General features: G+C 42.7%; 1 protein-coding gene and 1 long non-coding RNA gene across 17 annotated transcripts in view; one reads left to right on the forward strand and one right to left on the reverse strand.

Moving 5' to 3' along the window:
* LOC107316667 (uncharacterized) overlaps positions 1-18,851 on the reverse strand; it is a 365,025-nt gene that overhangs the window by 134,310 nt on the left and 211,864 nt on the right. The window contains exon 1 of one of the 16 annotated variants that reach the window (XR_014948037.1): positions 6,577-7,020. The exons of 14 other annotated variants lie outside the window; for them this stretch is intronic. The gene's annotated coding sequence lies outside the window, so the exon portion shown is untranslated. Of the gene's footprint in view, positions 1-6,208; positions 6,407-6,576; positions 7,021-18,851 lie in introns of those variants that run through there. One more of the 16 variants, XR_014948038.1, reaches the window with a different exon arrangement.
* LOC146760104 (uncharacterized) overlaps positions 8,012-18,851 on the forward strand; it is a 63,856-nt gene continuing 53,016 nt past the window's right edge. Inside the window, exon 1 of the long non-coding RNA XR_014948043.1 lies at positions 8,012-8,148. This is a non-coding gene — a long non-coding RNA (uncharacterized LOC146760104). The remainder of the gene's footprint in view (positions 8,149-18,851) is intronic.

The raw sequence follows: 18,851 nt of genomic DNA on the forward strand, positions 1-18,851 counted from the left end.
AGCAGCTCAGAAGGGCATCTGCAGTCCTGGGGTTTGATGCTCAGAGCTGAGAAAGCTGCAACTCAATCAAAATGGTATTTTCTTACACAAAACTGTCCATGCAGATCACCAAAGACTACACCGGCCTTCCTCAAAGAGGTTAGCAAATTGCAGTTCCCAGCATACTAGCAAGGTCTGAGGAATCAGTTCACTGAAGCTGAGGATTTAGATCTTCTCTTCCTGTCCTGGACAGTGGAAACATCCACATGATAAGAATGGGGATAAATTAATATAAGCAAGATTGTTAGATTTCAAAATCACAGACTCACAGTATATCTTGAGTTGGAAGGGACCTGCAAGGATCATTGAGTCTAACTCCTAGCTCCACACAGGACCACTCAAAATTCAAACCAAGTCTCTGAACTCCAGGAGCTTGGGGCCACGATGATGTTGCTGATATATGGATGACTATGAAAAGTTACGGTAGTACTTCAGAAGCCCTCAGAGATCCATGTGACATCCAGGATCACCATCAATAGCAATACAGAACTATATAAAAATAAAACCTTAAAATACCTAAGTGTTGGCCTCTTGGCCTCTGGTAAATATTGTATAAGTGGTTTTGATCTCAAAAGTAAACAATGAAAGTTTTATTACCATCAAGAAAATTCTGTTTTCCCCTCTTTGCTTAAGTAATCATCAGAAGAAAAGAAATGACATAAACTGCTGCCCAATTAAATATGAGGACTAACGCTTTTAACACTGATATATATATATATTTCTGCCTTCCTTTCTGCATTTGGTAATCATAGAAAAGAAAGAGCAGCTATACAACTTCAAAGCACTTTCTAGCACTGGATGTCATTAGAGATATTTCAGCTGTTTTTCCTAATCCGACAGCTCTGGCTTTCACATGGTGGACATGTTAAAGAATGGCAAGTAGAGAACAGATGACACTTTTCTCACACAGTAAAACTTTGGTGTAAGTACCTACCTGAAGGACATACCTCCCAGTCTGGGTTCAGAATTCAGCCAGCTCTGCTCACACTACAGTGATGCAAGCTTTAAGGCAAACAAGTGATATCCCTCATCAATGGACTGAAGGTGTTGTCCATTTAGCAGGGAAGGAATGTGTGCTAGTGGTGCTGCTGAAGAGCCCCAGGTGGGGAGAAGTGCAGGATGGCAGAGAGGCTCCATGTTTCAGGAGGAGATAAAGAGCCTCATCTGCCATAGGCACAGTGATACAAGAAGAGGAGACCTTGCTGTCTAGAAAGACCAGAACTTTGTAATTTCAACTTCATCTTTGCTTTAGATTGTCAGGAATTCTGACGTGAGTGGTGCTATGGTCTGTGTAAGAAAACTTACTTCTCAGACAGAACTCTCTACTGTCAAAATACATAATTACCGTTAGCATAAAACAAACAATTAGGAAAGAAACTAATGCTCTTTCCCCAAACAGGTCTGTGTTTCTGAGGGCAGAAAACCAATCTATGCTGTGGCCTCACCATTGTGCATACTAGGACTAGGACAAGGCAGGTTTCTGTCACTCACCATCTCATTCACACTATATTATAGGTAGTTCAATTCTTTTGCTACAGGTTGTCAGACATCTTCCCATAGCATTCCACATCACCCTCTGTTGCGTTACTGTAATGTGGGCATAAGCCAGACTATGCAATTAAACAGAAGCAGTAGATCCATCCATATTCCTTTTGCTTATGGCTTACCCTACAAACTCCTGGGGCACTCCAAATGTGCTCTGGTTCAGCTCTGTGCACACTGCAGCCCCAGGGGATAGAGGGTCAGGAATGAGATGCCATGGCACTAAACTGTGAAGTTCCCTTTCCAATGGCAAGGAGTAAGGCTTGAGAAGTTCACATTTGCTCTACAGTGGACTGGCTCCACCAGCAGGACAAGCAGTTTAGGCAATTATTTGTAGTGGCATGGCTAACCATTTAAGAGTTAATGCTGCCTTGCACTGAATGCATTGTTATCAGGCCTCTAAGGTACACATTTGATGGGCACAGTTCACACTTCTCAGAACAATTCTTTCGAGCTTCCTGCAAGCTCCTTAGTTTACTCAGGCTTCATATTTGCAGGGTTATTTTTGCATCTACAAAGACTGCAAGCTCAAGGCCAAGCTCTGACCAGGAAGAGCTGGTGCAGGGCCATGGCACCCAGCACAGCTGTGGTGGGGCTTGGGAGAAAACCCTGATGCCCACCTGGGCCTCAGACAGCCTCTGGTGTGACCAGGAGCTGCCCAGTGCACTGGCACCTTGCTCTTTCAGACCAATAGTGAAGTGCTCCTGCCAGTTTGAATGCTATATTTTTACTCATGCAGCTCCTCATTATAAAAATCTTCAACTCCTTTTCTCCTTCAGTAGTCAGGGGAGCACTGGGCTCTTTTTCCACTTTGGCTCCATGACCCAGGCATTAATGTACCATCAAAACACCTTGGGCGTCTGCAGGCAGGGATTGCAAATGAGAGTCACACTGCAGCTGATAACATTTTATTGGGTTTGGGCAAACACAAGACACAAAGTATGGTGAGGCGCAGGCTGAAGGGAAGGCGGGAAGCTGTACTTCAAAGCCAGGAAATAAGGACATTCTTTCCCAACAGCAGGTTATGAGGATGGAAAATTACCTACAACCAGGAAAATGTGAAGCTAGCATTTTCAGGATTATGTTTGTTCCTGTTCAATGGGCTGTATCTGGTAAATATTAAAGCAGGCCTAAGCAATGCTTCTGTAGTTAAAGATAGGTCAGTTTTTGGTTTTTTTTTTTTTTCATTGTAAACACAAATTTCAGGGCATATAATTCAGTTCTGTAAATCCACACCAGTCTAAAGCTTGCGATCAAACTGCCATGTCGGCTGCAGGTCTGTGCAAAGCAAACAACTTTTCAGTTTTTAGTTAAAGAGTTTTTAGGTTTTAGTTAAAGAACCACAAGTAAAAAGGTCTTATTTGGCCTTGGTTAAAATATTGCCCGCTTTCCCTTTGAAGAGGAAGAGAAGGATTTAAAAAAAAGAAGGGAATTTCATGACAAGTTCCTTCTCTAAGAATATCCACTACTTGCTGTGGAGGCAGATCAACTCATTTTCGTAACCATTTCCAGTGAGGAGTTCTGACAGCATCTGGCACCGTCACTGGGGTATTACCGGAATAGTCACAGTGAAGGATTTACTCCAGTGAGCATACTAAGTCCCAGAGATGCTAGTGTGGCTTTTCACTTTAAGATAGGCACAGTGCAGATTATGCTGCTGAACAGTAGCAAAGGATCTTGTCTACACATGGACTTATTCCTTCAAAATCATGTCTGGATCCTCCCTATTCCAGAGAAAAAGTGTGTTTGATGCTGTGCTTAAGTCACTTTCACTGTAAATTAAAATAACTGAAAGGAGGAAGGCTTATTCTAGAGTAAGAATACAGTTCTTTAATTATCTTTCACGTTATAAAGTCACCTCCCACCACAATCTAGCTCTGAACTGAAGATAATGCTGTATTTATAAAGAATATGTTCTCAGGGGATGAGAAATAATGCTCAAAACGCCGTCCAAATGTTGAAAATGTAATATTTACACTGGATAGATGCCATTCTTGTCTGGCAGGCGAACAGATCAGAAAAAAACTGTCTGTGAAATGATGACTGTGGGAGTGGCTGAGAGACCAGCAGTTTCTCCCCCCCATTTTTTAGGAGAATGTTACATCCTGGTGTTATGGTTTAAATCAGATTTTAAGAAGCCCATTATGATGCAACTGTTTAAAATATCAAGGGGAAGCCCAACCAATACCATTAAACGCAAAAAGGTGAGGGCTGCAAATTATTACTGCCTCCCTTGCTTAACTAACTGCCTCTTGTATCAACATATCCTGGACATATGATTGCACATCTCCATGGTCCTAAAAGGTGTCATGAGATGTAAATAGCCACTTTTGCCTTTGAATGTCTTCCCATGCTCTCACATGGTCCAGATCAGACTTGGTGGTCTTACATACAGCAATGCACGTTTGTTGATTTGAAGTTAAGATTTCAGTTGAACTACACTGTAGTTGAGAAGAAATCTAAAAAGCTATTAGTCTATTTTATACTTAGTGTTGCCATTTATATTACCTGCAGAAATAAACCGATAACAACCCATGCAAATCATTTGTAGAGGAGCTAATTCTATTTCTTCTAAAAGCCAATATTAAATCTCTCCCACATAGTTAGTACCAAACATTACGATGCAGTCAATGAAAACGTGACTCCATTGAAGACAATGAGTTTTGTGACCATCTTCAGGAGAGCCCAGCTTTCTCCCATTATCTGTTTCTGTAGCACAGGGCCTACATTATTATTACAGTAAAAATAATAAAAATAAAAAAATCCGACAACAAAAGCCTGAAGCCATTAATCAACTCAGAGAGATCTGGTTAATGTATTGCAAGATGGGCCCCTGTCGGGCAGTGCGTGCCTTTAAATTCTGCAAGCGCTTAAAGAACCCCGCAGAAGTGACACATGTGCAGCCCCGGTCGCTGAGCCGGCACCCAGCCGACCTGCTCTAAGTGCTGCTGGAGCTGTGCTGTCCTCCTCACCGTTCAGCGGCACTTTGCTCGTGGGGCTGCTGTGTGAGCTGGGGGTGCAGCTCCCGCTGCGGGACACTGAAAGGAGCGCAGCATCGGGCACTCGGCCATCAAGCCTCTGGTGCCCATTTAAATGCAACATTGAGCTGCCTGTCCTGTCTTTCTCTTGGAGCATTACATTGAGTGAAGCTGATGGAAAAATTCAGCTGCTGAAGCAATGCCATGCAGCGCACACAGCCGCCGTACAGCAGAAGACCCAATTTAGAAACATAGATGCTTCTCCTGCCACTGAAGCCCAGATCCTGCACACACAAGCAAGTAATGTGACTTGTGTCTGCAGGCTCAGACACAGGGATACAGCACATGTACATGGTGGGGAGGAGTGCAGCGCAAAATAGCAGACAGATGAGCAGGATGGTAGGGCTGGGTGCTTACAGAGCAGATTTAAACATAAGCTTGTTTGGCCCTGCACACCACAGCATAAAGAGGGAGTTCTTGGGAGTGTTCCGAAAAGCCAAAATCCTGAGGAGCCATTCGGCGACGCCAAACACCTCCCCAGCCCCTTCATTTCGTTTAAACCTTCAAAGTGATGCAGGCATTCACACCCCTCAGCCACATGTAGCAATGCTTGGGCGGCTTTTTAATTCAGAGAAGTTCAAAGCTTTGATCACATTGCTGCTGCACTCTCTGCCTGCACTTCTGCAGTCTATATTATATCTGGTGACAGAAGACTGAAAATTTCATTAGAGGAACAGAAAATCATTATTTAGGTCTCACGGTAAACTTGGGCATTTCCATAGGTGGTTCAGGGCTCTGATTTTTAAGACACAGTATCAGTGGGATGCAGAATTTTTTCTGCAGCTGAAAAAGTGCAATTTTCTGTGATCATTATTGGTTGGAGCCACTACTGTGAGATTATTGGAGTCTTACAGAAAAATCTGAGATGGAAGATTATTTATTTATTATTTATTTTTGCTATTTATTCAAATGTATTTTATTTTTTTATTTCTATTATTTGTCAGTGAAGGTTTTATATAAATTACACAACAATACCCTCAAATCAGAGCCAGTGAATGCAAACACATATAAACCACTACAACTTTTGAATCTGTGGGATAAATATACATTTTATGGCTGTATGGTCTGCATATGCACACGGGTCCAGCCAAGCTGATACACAAACAGAAATACCTATTTTTAGAAACCATGCTTAATTTAAGACACTTGAACTAAAGCAAGCCCTGCCTGGTGCTATACCTTCAACTTTCCCATTCGTGCTAGTGACTCAAAATAGAGCATAATGCTGCTGATGCTTTTGTCTTTTTTAACCCTACCTTACTACTCAGTGCACAGATCCAAAAATATTTTAGATGCCATTTACTTATGGAATTCGAGATTTTCTATTGAAAATAACCTCATTTTTATTTTCTTTCCCTTCATTGAGAATTGCACTCTTTGTCTCTGCTTGTGCCAAGGATCTTTCAGCCAGTTTGTGCCCCAAACCTGCTCCCCGTTTCCAGCATGCCCCAGCCCGGGCTCGCAGACAAGCCAGGCATAGGCACTACTTCTCCTGCGGGGCGGGGGGTTGGCCTTGAACATCAACCTTGCCACATGAGAATCACTTCTCCACTTCCCCAGAATAAAACGAAACTCAACAGATTTCCTACCCGCAAATCCGAAGTCAATTCCCCTGGCTTATTACTCTCCCTTTATCCTCCCCGCCCCCCCGGCGAAGTTGTGGGAGGCTTTGCGAGCGGCTGCGTGCGCCTGGGACCTACGGCTGCTCTGCGGGACGAAAGGAGCCCGGCCGGCGCTCAGCCCCGCACCACCCAGCCGAGGGGGCGCTGCCCCGATCCCCGCACACGGCCGCTCCGTGCCCGGCCCGGGGATTGGAGGGGGACCTGTGCGAGTCCGGGATGCCGGCTCCAGCCGAGCGGCTGTCCATGTCCATGTCCCTGTCCCTGACCCTGTCTCTGTCCATCGGCTGCACCTTCTCCCTCAGTAGCATCTGTAGCAAAGGAAAGCGTGAACTTACGTGGCTCCCGCGGCGGCACTCAGGGCTGTGGGCGGCCGTGCCCCCCGCCCTGTCCCTGTCCCTGCCGTGCCCGTGCGGAGCGGGCGGCCAGCAGCTCCCGGAGCCGCTCCGTCGCTGCCCGCCCCGCCGGGCGCCCTGCAGCCCAGATCTCCCCGCATTGTTTTGCTCTCTACATCTTTTTTTCTATTTTTTTCCCTCTCACTCTCTCTCTCTTTTTTTTTTTTTTTTTTGGTCTTGATTTGCAAGAAAACGCGAAAGCCCCGTAAATAGCAGCTTTGGGTGGGGGAGCGGCCCGCGGAGCTGCGGGGTCAGGCTGCGTGCGGGGCCGCCGCATTCCCGCTCCCACAGCGCCGCCTGGCGCCCGGCCCGCGGGGATCCCCGGCAGCCGGCGCCGGGATCGGGTTTAGCTCAAGTGCAATCCCTCTTTTTTTGCTTCCTTTTTTTTTTTTTTTTTTTTTTTTTTTTTTTTTTTTTTTTTTTTTTTTTTTTTTTCCCTTTCTTTTCTTTTCTTTTTTTCTTTTTTTCCTTTTTTTTTTTTTCTTTTTTTTTTTTTTTCCCCATTTTTTTTTTCCCTTCCCCTTCCCGGATCCTCTTTTAAACCCACTCCACTCCACTCCCCTTCTGTGTCTATTACATGCTAATTTAATTTTACTATGGACGATATTTTCAGCATTTGCTGAGGACAGTAAATTTTGTAGTTTATGTTATTTCACTTTTTATGACTTTTTAACACTTAATAAAATTTTATTAGAGCACTTTTGTGTTTACAAGGCCACAAAACTCTTGGCAGGTTGTCAGAAGTCCTTTTTATTATGATCCTACTGATATACTGCGAGTAATGAAATAATCATGTCCAGAAATGTATCAAAGGCCAGAGGGATTATCCAATTTAATAGCTCTACAGATGCGCTGCGAGGGATACGGACAGGCAGCGCGTCGACAGGCTGCGAGCCGGCGCGGGGCGGAGGCAGCCCTGCTTTATTTCGTTCCCATTTCAGGCAGTTCTGCGCTGCCCTGAGCGCTGCGTGCACGGTCATGTGACTGCGGGCGGCCTCAGAGCAAAGGGCTGATTCTGCTGCAAAAAGCTCTTTCCTATTTATCCTCCTTAGGTACGCGCTCAGTGCCAACGTGCTCGCTCTGGTGTTTCCGCTGCTTGTGCAGCGTTCATTACAATACAATTTGCTGGAAAAAATCCAGTGTCACGGTGCCATTGTGCAGTAAACAGCGGCTTCAGGCATTAAGATTCGGTCTTTCCTCCCTACCCAGCAAAAAAAGAACCAAACATAACAAAGATAAATAAAAAAGTCTGGTGACACGCAATACCAGCAAGGCATCTTGCAGTCTTTTCTCTTTGTCTTTGGAAGGGCACGTTGCAGGAGCTCAATGGTGCGTGTGCCCTCCTTCCACAGCGGGCTGTTTTTCTGCACTGCTGTCTGCGCTACAGCCTGAGATACTGCAGCTGTTTTTAAGGTCATTTCCTTTTATTTTAAATAATTGTTCATTTAACATATGTTGTTAAAGTCATTCTTGCGTCAAAAGGAGGCGATTATACTTCCTGACCCTGAAAGCAAGGTGGGTGGCTTTGTCTTATAATTAAATTTGCCGTGTTCAATTTCATATTTTTCTTTCTCTGCTGTTTCCTAAGGAGCATGCAAAAAAAAAAAAAAAAAAAAAAAAAAAAAAGATAAAAGGGAGCAATGATACCAGGAACACTCCAATGCCAGTCTGCTCTCTTTAGCACATATTGCTCTAGACTATCAGGCTTTGAAGGGACACCAGAAAGGCACCTTTTCATCATTCCAGATGAACTGGTTAATGCCCCGTGATTCAAATGAGAATCTGCCTCCAGAATATATTCCCACATTTCTAAGGTAGCACAAGGACCTTTTCCTTCCAGCACAAACAGATGTCACATATTTGGAGGTAACTTGTGGGTTTTTAGAAAGAAAACAGGTACCGTCTGTGTATTTGCTAAATGTATTTGAGGAATTCGCTGGGACTTTACAAACAGACCTGAAGACAAAGTGATCAGAGAATTTACCTTCACAATCATGACAATGTGAAGGTCGACCACATTCTGATGTATTCATTCATACCGTGATTCTGCCTCGCTCTTGAAAGAGTGCCTCCAAAAGCAATAGGGGAGGAATTAAAGTAGCGTACAGTGTCAGCAAATACACTGGCACCTGACCTGGGAGAAGTAATGTAAATCTTTTGATGCAGCATTGCTTCAAGACGGAAGTTTTGTTTTTCCAGAACAATATAATCTACTGTAAATCATACATTTGCAGGTCAAGGTCAATTTAAACTTTCTAAACCTTTAAGAGCCATCAAATCAGAAAGCTGCAGGATGAAATGATGTGGTGAAAGAGGCAATGGGCTGCAAGTTGTTCACCTTGGAAGAGCAGTGTTTGCAATTGTTCTTTGGAGAGAAAGAGGAAACTGAGAAACTCCTTGAAAATAAATGTGTAAACATGCTGCAGATTGTTTAATCAGTGATGCAACTAATTTAGCCCTTTCCTAGATGACTGAGTTTTCTTCTTAACAAGCCTGAGAAAGCAAGAACGCTGCTCCCACCACTGTGGAGAGCAGGATTCAGCAACCAGGCCTGGATGGGCAGATGGGTGAGGTGAGCAGGGCAGGCAAGAGCATCCTGGCTGAAAGCAGACAGCCTGGGTGGAATAACCGAAGGGAGCAGCATGGCTGGGGATGGTGTGATCCTCCATGATGGCGATGAAGCCACAAAGTCAAGTATGCTCCCTTCTGAAATCTACTAAATGAACTTCAACCAGAACTTCAATTTTCTTTCTGAAAACTGCTGGCAAAACAAGTGGTATTTCTTTTCAGGGCTGTTAGTTTGTTTGTTTATTTATTTATTTATTTGGTATTTTTGGGAATATATTTGTTGAAAACTGCCATTCCGCAAGTCAGTTGCGAAAGTGACAAAAAATATGGGTCCCTCAAAGCAGTGCAAATATTTCCAGGGACTCGATTACCATAACTTGCAAAAGAAGGTCTGGTACTTATAGATTAGAAATCATTATGCTCCCCTGATATTCAAGGGACCATAAACCAAACCCTTCTCTGTAGGTTCAGTCTGGAGCCTACATTTGCCATCTCCCAAGTGAGTGCCCAGTGCATGGGCAATGGGGTCTTGCAAGACTCACTCCCATTGAGATAAGAAGGGAAATTACAGGAAAGCTTGAATAATCTGTCCAAACTTTTGTCAAAATGCCTGAATTCTGGGTGCTACGTTGCTAGGGAGCAAAGCTGGAATTGCTGGACATCAAATTACAAAAAATGCACCCTTCTATCAAAATTCTAACCTTATCTATGTAGTCTGCTAGAAAGATTAGTATACTGCAGATGTATGGGAGGACAGAGGTACATGAAGACAATGATATGAACTTCAAGAATATAAAAATAAGACAGTTGAAATGCTAACTGCATTGTAGTTTTATTAGAGTTTAATGGGCATACGCCAATGAGCATTGTGCCTCTGTGTCCAAACTGATAGATGTACCCCATAAAAGCCTTCCTGAGACGAAAGTCAGATAAGTGAAACCCAGTTGAAAAATAGCTGTAGTTTCTGCAGCTATAGATTATTCAATCAGTGTAACTCCTATCTAACTCAATACTACCCATGTCCTTGGGTTTTCTTTCTGAACTCTAATCTGAGGCACAAGCTGGCTCCCAAATTCCTCTGATGAGTGAGGTAATTTTGAATGTCCACAAACCATTTCCAGGGACCAAGCAGTAGTTCCAGCCTATGGTTTTTATGGCTGAGACCAGAAAGGGATAGCATTTATGGTTCTCAAGATGGAGCTTGAGGTTTTCTTCCTTGCTTAGGAGCATAGTTATCATTTATAATGCAACACAGTTTAAGTTCTTAAGCTGAGAGGTTGTTATGCAGTCATTTCATTTTTTATTATTTTGGCTCAGTCCCATTTGTCTTTTCCTTTACTTGTTCTACATACTATGTATATATACATCATCACCAGTTCTCAAGAAAACATTAACATTTCTTTAGTGTCTGTTTCCTGGTAACTTATGGAGACAACTTTATAAACAGTGACCATAGTAATACAGAAACAGTCTAGCATGATGGCTTTCAAACATCCAGCTCAGTATAACTACAGAGGCACAATTCTTAGCCATAGGAATTACAAGCAGTAAACCCAACTGGAGAATATCCAACCTTATACGGGTAAACCTTACTAGACTGCTGTATTCAACCTGATAAGCATTTACGTACTAGGGACTGTTCTGATGTGTAGTACGCTGATCCTGTCCTGTGCTTTTGGAGCATGAGGCACAGCCTTCCCTTTGGCTCTTTCCTGAAGAAGCAGCTCTGGGTAGCTGGGAACAGGAGCAATACCCAGCATCATCATTACTGACCAAGATTCTGCCTTTTGGGAAGCATGACGATGACTGCTGGCAGCCCACCCTGGTCTCAGACCACACTGCATCTCCCTCTTTCCTTTTCTCACTCCCAGACCTGCTGTTGGGGTGGTAGGCAGGGCAGAGAGAGGCCTGCTATCACTTGCAGGCTTTCTTCTCCCCCTTGACCTCCAGTGTGCACTGCTTTCCTGGTGCACTCTGAGGCAAGTGTGTGGAGATATTTATATCTCCCATATCAATGAAAACTACCAGGATCTTAAAATGTCATGTAGAAGTGCTGTAGCAAAGAATATGTTACACTGCAATAGCTGTGTAAAAGTTTCTCATGTATACAAAGGCGGCTCCTAAGAAGAGTCCCATACATAATATTATGCAGTAATCATTAGCTTTAAAAACTATTACAAACAAAATTCACCACATCAAAATGAATTTGGGCTATGTGACCATTCAAAGCTTATTAAAATGACAAACTTGAAGAAGAAGCAGGAATGCTTAAAACTCAGCACGTGTTTGTGTGCTACTTTGATTTAAAAAAGACTCCAGAGGCTTTCTTGAGCCGCTCATGAATTACTCCCCAGACACCAGTGCTGGCCAAAGCATGGCCATCACTTGGCCCCAGTTCCCTCCCGCAGTGTGATCTGTCTTTTTACAGAAGATTCAAACCCGACAGTCGTTCTTTTCACACCATACTCTCTGCAACTCCTTTTCCCTGGGGGAAATCTAGGGCCTTTATTTTCATTCACACCTAAAACATCTTTGATTTGCAGTGCTTTCTTGCTACCGATGCAGCCTGATGTTGCTGTGCAGCATGAGCTGAGGGTCTTTTCTTTTAGCATGAAGGTCTGCTAGGGCATGTCTGCAGCACAGCCTGCATCATGCTGCAGCAGCACCTGAACAGCACACAGCATGGCTTTGCTCCAGCGGCTCTTTCTCAGGGGAAATTGTTTTGCTGAATGAATATAGTCATGGTGTATCTCCATCTTTTACAGAAACATCAGAAAAACCTGTTGCACTGTTTGTTCACACCTTAACCCAAGTCTCTCATACCACAGCAGTCAGTACAATATTTCTGAGAAGTGCACAGCTATATGTGTTGTACGGATCAAATGTGTTAGAGACCTACATGGTGATGACAAAGCAAGCCAGCAATAGAATGAAGGTGGCAAAGGTTCATAGTCATCCTTCACCTCTTCACAAAGGTTTGGCTCAAGCAACAGGCAAGGATTTGGTCAGTTTTAGATCAGTTGAACCAGCTTCCAAAAAAAAAAGTTTTGGCCATTCATTCAGGGGACAGCTTTGCACATCAGGTTTCTGTGTTTAAAGTGACATACTTTTTATCACAGTGATATTAAACCAACATGAAAAAAGTTTGAAGAAACAAAATCCTTCAAGCCTGATATTTGGAATGGGATCCTCTTTCAAAATTAGAATTTTCCTATCGCTGATGATGCGTATTATGGAGTCCCTTATCTTTCATTTTTATGAGATTGCACAGACCTGTCTCTGTGACACACTGAAGACCTGTGATAAAGTGATTCAGTGAATTTTCTCACTAGGACTTTAGAAAAAGTTGTCTCCTAGACATCTTCTTTTGTTGATGTTGGTCAGAGTTTTGTTTCTTTGTTTGCTTGTTTTGTTTTAAGTTCAACAAAATCTGGTTACAGAACACAAAATAATTCAAAGCAGACATAATTGTTATCAGTTAGGTATTTTAAAAGAGCATCACAGGAAAGATAGGTGATAGAAAGGAAAATCAGATGCAATGCTTAATTTAAAAGTCTTTGAAAAAATAGCCTGCATTTTGTTCACTTTTTTTGCATGTCTACACTGTTTCAAATTGTTACTGACCAAACCCTTTAGCCATTTCTCTGTAGGCTAAAGTGATCCTTTTAAAAATGTCACAGAAGTCAGATAGGGCCTGATCTGCTGCCAACAGAAAACCAATAAAACTTTCTAGCTCCTTTTAAAGCCTTTGAGTTGGTTGGTCTCATAGTGAATATTAGTAAAGGATATGAGGATGAGTGGTTTCTGCTGATTTCCCAAAAGCTTGGTATATTTTTCAGAGCATTCCCACGTAACCCTGTGCTCAGTAAGCCACAAGGTGTGCATACACATAAGATAGGATGCTTTGTGAAGAGAGAGAAATCAACAAAAATTGCTCATCACTCAGTCAAAAATGTATTTTTACATGAGAGCAATGCCTTGCATGTACGATAATCAAATCAAACAATGGAGAATAAAAGGTCCATTTTTATTGTTAGTCCATTCCTAAATGCTTTTGGTAGGTGATACACCAGGGGGAACACCCTGTACTACAGCATTTGCTAAAAATGTTTCAGACGTTTCATTTAATCAAAATATCAAATATCTTTCACTGCAGCCCAGTTAACCTTTGTAAACTAAACAGAGTCCATGCAAGATGGACTTCTGGCAGTGGATATATAAACAGACTTTTCCACTAACATGCTTTGTTTGTGGCCAGTAAAAAAATCAGAGATGGGAGGGTGGAAGGGTCAGCTGCTGCTCAACATTTAAAATCTTTATCAGTACCAGCAACCCCTTGGTTGGTGTCAGTGATTTGTGGTACGGTTGTTTATCTGTGTATCACTCACTTGGCTGCACTGTTTAGATCCAAAGGTCTCAGGACCATTTGCAATCTCTCCTCGGCTTGCTGTACCAGACAGGGCAGACATCTGGCTGTCAGTTATAATTGCATCCTGCACCAGAAGTTGTTGTTAAACACTCTTGATCCCCTTTGAACGCAGAACTGTGATGCACAACAGTTTCAAGCCATTACTGCAAGAGGCAAAGTCAATCCATGGCTTTAGCCTAGTTTGAAACAAGATTTACGAGAGATGGCGGGGAGGGGGGCAATTTTACAAAAGGGCGGCTGTTTGAGCCTGCTTGGGTTTTAATGATACAGCAGTTTCCTTTCCAGCCCGTATAACTTATTCTTTGAATGCTGACAGAAATAGTGCATCGGAAAAGTATTTTTGTGGTGTTGCCATGTTTACTGTTTCCTGTTGTCTTTCTTTGGAAGTATTTTAGCAGAAATTAGGACTTCACATAAAAACCCTACAGGCTCTGGGATGAAAGGATTTACTATTAGGTTTCCTTCTCACTCAAACATGGTGGACTGTGATTTAAACCCTACAGACTCATGACAGGATATGATGCCAATTAAAAGCACAAACCCTAATTTTTTGACAGAATAATCACATAATCCCCTTTCTATTATCTGACTAAAGGGTTATTGACAGCACCTTTATTTCTCAGCCCAAATCTTGGATTTATTAGGCTAACAAACTGCTCTTGTTTAAGTTATATGGGCCAATGAATATTGTTGAATGTCCAAGCACAGGACTGCATTCAATATTGTAAAGGGATGTTTTTCCCCTGGTAATTGTCACACTGGGTCAAGAATGCACAGAGATGCAAGTAGACAGATGGTTTTGGTTGAAAGCAGAACTCTGATTTGCTGCTTAAAACCAAATCAATTATAAAGTAATTTAATAACAAATCTTATAAAGTGAAACACTGCAGAGAAAAATTCAGCTCAAGTCTGAGTTTTGAATGTAGCTTGCGTGGAGTACACGTGAAATTTGGTAGAAAAACACAGCTGCATTAGGGACAAAAAAGATTATCTGTTCTGCCTCTTGGAGCTGCCATTCTGACTGCCTGAGCCCAGTCTGTGATGTGCACTGTTTTGTCAAGGGAAGAATTTTGCAAAGATGCTTATGTTCCTGAGGAGGCAAAATCTCTGTCTCCCTTGTGACACCTGATGTGGCACCAGCTCAGGTCCAGAGCCCAGTATGCACCATTTCAGCTCAGCCCCTGGTGGACTGTGTTCTCTATTACATACGAGCTTTCCCAGAAATGTCTCATTTACACACATTTTGTGCAGCAGTGTCACAAATGGGGGAAGCACGCTCTGTCTCTGCCACATGCACATTCACACAAACTGGAGCCGGCAATTTCCCTAATCACTAAAATCCTTTCTTCCCACATGTAAGTTGTTAACCTTCATTACATCCCCAAGGGGACATATACCAAGCAAAGGCCTGTTAAAATGAAAATAACCATCCCTCCAAATTGCCAAATCATCGTATTATAAGTCCCCTTCTTATAAAGCAAGGCTCATCATTTGCAGTGGCAGGCTAATTCCTGCTCCAAGTTGGATGCAATTATTTCTGCTATATGGTTTTATTTTTAAAAATACTTCATTGGCTTCCACGGCATCACCGCGGCACATTTTGTGTTAGATTTCAGAATCACAAGGCTAAGATGGAAGTACACCTTACAGTGATTACACAATTCAAATGGAGACTGCTTTCACATGCATATATGTGTTGTTTGCTCAGAGTGTCAAGGTTAATTTTTACCCTGTGTGTTTGCCAGATGCACACAGGATTTTCCTCTCATTTCCTGTCTCGTTCCTAATCTAAAATCTATTGCCACTTCATAATAATTAGAAAAAGAGCTAGGCTGCTGAGGAGCGCCGGTGCTGAGGCGGGTGTGTGCCCATCTGAACCACCATTTTATCACTGGTGCCACTGTAAAATGGTGGTTCCTCAGCTGGGAGGAGAAGGGACCTGCAGTATGCTCCTTGTGTGGACATGAGGAATGCCCTTACCCCAGCTCAAGGAAGGCCAGTTCCTCTTGATGTGCTTGCCCTTGTTCCTGTCTCTTGTGCATTCCCAGCCCTCGCTTGCCTTGGGACTGCTGATAATTCCTCTGTAGGAACTGCAAAGCCACTGAATGATGATTTCCAATTTAGTGTTCCTCAGTAGTAGCCACGATGCTGTGTGCATGACATACAGCCCCAAACAAAATCACAGTAATTTTGTGTCCTGTGTGTTTATTAATAGAGGACCAAATGTCATGGAGGCAGCAGTCCCAGGACCAGTTTGCACAGAGAATGAATGTTTTGCTGGTGAATAAATGGTCCCTCCAGATCAAGGTTGAGGTCATTGGCAAGATCTAGGCGTTAGCTCACTCTCAAGCTATGTGCACATACGGATAAAGAGTCAATACTTGTACTGTCAGTATCTTTCTTTCATACTTTCAGCCTCATTTTTTTTTTTTGGGTAACAGTTTGATACAAACAGTTCATCCCACACGTCGGTGTAAAAACACTGCTGGCAAAACAGCCGCTCAGGCAGGCAGTGACCTTGGGCTACCGTTAGCATGATATCAAAGAGCACCGCAAAGGGTGGTTGGGGAAATGCTAACTAAATGGAAATTGCTGTGATTACCCACAGCAGGATGAGCATCCTCTTTTGCCTGTGAGGAAATGATTTCCTTTCACTCAGGTACACGGCTACTGTGCTATGTCAGTGACAGCAGCTTCACAGTCTGCCAGTAAACATGGATGATACGAAAATATGCCTATGGTTGAGAACCTACGTGCAGTTTCTCCTGGTATGAAATAGATCCGCAGCAACAGCATTTATGGTCTGCATAACAATGCTATTTTCTTTCTTTGGTTTGCAGGGGTTGTAAATAGGGAAAAAAAAAAAAAAAAAAAGCTGAGCCATTAAATCTGGGAATAACAAGGCTCTTAAAGCTGAGTTTATTGTACTGGGAAGGTAAAAGCTTTACATTTTTGATCTGCGGGTGTTAAATATCCTGTCTGAGCCAGGACTCCAGCTCGGATGTTATTTATCTCCAAATCTTGGGGAAGGAAGGGAGCAGACAGATGTCCTCAAACTGCGGGCACCACCTGCCGGCTGGCGCGGCGCGGGGACGGCTGTGGGGCCAGGCAGCCCCATGGAGGGACCCCCAGCAGTCCCTGCGCGCGGAGATGGATTTGTATTTGGACAAAAATGAAATGAAACGCTCCCCGGTGTTTTGGTTTTACTGACTTTTAAGTGTTCAAGCCAAGTGTTATCCAATTTTTCCCACACAATCTGTTTGGAGAGCTAGTAGTGCATTTCAAAATGGCTTATTTTGATGACACAGTCATAATTCTAAATAATTTGATTTCCAAAAATATACATCATATTACGGCCTCGCCAGAAAATCACTCCATTGAAAGCCTTCCATCTTAAGATTTAGACTAAATAAAGGAGAAGTGATTGCATGATCTAAACACCTTTCTGGGGGGAGCACGGGGGGTGTGCTGCTCTTTGCTGGGAAAAAAGATAAACAAAGAAAGCGTTTTCCAAAACCAAGAGCTTCTTTCTGGGGGTCATGAACCAGAGACATTGCGGGTACTGTCAAAAATCTAAAGAGGAAATGAAAAATAGCACTTGCTCCTTTTGAATGCATGCGTGTGTTTTCTTTTCTTGATGGCTGGAGGAAAGGAGGCTGTATTTTAACAGGGGTTTTCAGTGCATTAGAAAATGCAGAAACATATCATAATTCCCTGCTTCCTTCAGACTGAAAAATCAGAGGGTATGTTTAACATACAGGTACTCTGTGTGTGTATGTAGCTTGTATCTGCAAAGAACTTCCATTATAGATGTATGTATGGTGGAATTTAAATTTCAGCCTCCAATAAAATCGCATTCTGTAATAAAACTGCTGCACCTTGACTCCAGACTACACTGAATTCCAAATTAAACACCCCATTTACTCTACTGTAACAAGCAGAAAGGTTTGCTACAGTGAACACTATTACAGACAGGGAAGGCATATTATCATTCTCTTTACCTTCTGTACATACGACAGCAACACCTAAACAGCCCCTGTGAGTCATATTTTTCTCTAGTTCCTGGCTCCTCTTACAAGAAAGAAATGATGAAGGGAGAAGGTGGATTGAAATGTGATATTTAATTTCACGTTGCTCCCTTAATTATTTAGCTAGCTGGACAGACAGCTCCAGCAGTTTAAAGGCAAGCAGGTAGCATATTTTACTACAAAATGTCTTCCTGGATTTCATGAATAACTCAGTGTCATAAACAGAAACAGCTGGCATGCTGAAGGCTGTGTAGATTTCTTTATGCATTATATATAATGTAGATGCTTTCCACATAATGCACATGAACTATCCAATTCATATCAGTGTTCGTAGCTCACAATATCACTAAATAATAGACCAAGGGTATAAAATTAGGGGACTTTAACTTGTTAAAGCAGGTTATATATTAGAATTCCATTGTTTAGTGGTGACTTGTCTATTGTTTAAAGGTCTAGCAATTTCAGATGCAAACTGCTCCCGGGTGCTAATTTCCCAGTCTTTCTCTAGGAGAGTCGTTATAGAATTTTGATGTTTTTGCTGTGGTTATTAAATTAGAAATGAGAGCTCACGGAGGGTAACAGGAGGAGAGAAAGCCGGTTAACGCCGCTTTGTCACGTCAAGGGCAGCGCTGGGGTTGGGCTGGGCTGAAGGGTTGCAGCTGTCATCTGGTGGCAGCTTCCCTCTAGTGGACTGATGGGGAATTTTATTCCCCTTTTCATGCCTCATCCTGGTATTCATTTATTAAATACAAGGTACCTTCTCGAAAGATATTCTTGGCTATTAACCTTCATGCATTAGATGGGAGCTGAATGTTAATAAAGAAAGTATTTCTAATCAATTGTGATTATGTGAGGCATGGCCAAGTCACACTGGTAAGCCAAGAATGTGAATCCCCAGGCTTCTCACAGCTGAGGTTAATCTGAAAGAAGTTACAAGTTTGAAGTTGTTTTAGATCAGATGTCTAAGACGAAGGGCTCTGTTCCCAGACATCTGATCTAAACCCTTTGAGCCTTGAGAATTTTGACTCCAGATGCAGGTTCCAGCTCTGCAGATGATCCTTATCATTAATGGGACCCTCTCAAACAGCCACGCATAGATTTGCTGCCATTGCTAGAGACCCAAAGAAATAAGTTGGCTTTCAGCCTATAGCTTTGGGGGAAATTGTTCTTTAGTACAAAACAGCCTGAATTTG

This window comes from Coturnix japonica, chromosome 7 (genome assembly GCF_054131305.1).
Source record: "Coturnix japonica strain WE chromosome 7, WE-NBRP24, whole genome shotgun sequence".
Lineage (NCBI taxonomy): Eukaryota > Metazoa > Chordata > Aves > Galliformes > Phasianidae > Coturnix > Coturnix japonica.